Here is a 487-nt window from a genome sequence, read left to right as displayed (position 1 = left end):
GGGGGGGGCTGCTTTGTTGGCTGTACAGCTGCTGCTCAGACAGGGCTGCGTGCCCTCACAAACAACCCCCCCCCTCACTCCAAAACATAAAGTAGTCAGCTCTAACTCATTACACATCCAAATACACATGTGGGAGAAAGCACATCAGAGCGACACAGATGCACACACGCAGACACACAACAGACCCCTCCTCCTCATTTGAGGGCTTGTGTTTTTTTTCGACCTCAGTGGGAACCGAGTCCTGAAAGAGACTTGACCATTGTGCTGACAGGACTATGCTCTCAGCCCCATCTGCACTACTTAAGCCCGCAACCGGTGACTGTAGCGGTATTGTGCGACAGCTTTTGTGAGTGCAGCACCGCATGCACAAATATGCAAATGCTAAACAAGAGAACCCCAAGTTTACACTGCATTTCCCATCACTCAAAGCTCGGACAACTCTCCGTACGGAGCTGCTACGCTCCTCTTTTGTTAGGGTTTGATATGT

Source organism: Morone saxatilis, unplaced genomic scaffold, assembly GCF_004916995.1.
Source record: "Morone saxatilis isolate NCDOM2014 unplaced genomic scaffold, NCSU_SB_2.0 Contig9, whole genome shotgun sequence".
Lineage (NCBI taxonomy): Eukaryota > Metazoa > Chordata > Actinopteri > Moronidae > Morone > Morone saxatilis.
The sequence above is the reverse complement of the archived record's forward strand: the minus strand, read 5'-3'. Positions refer to the sequence as shown.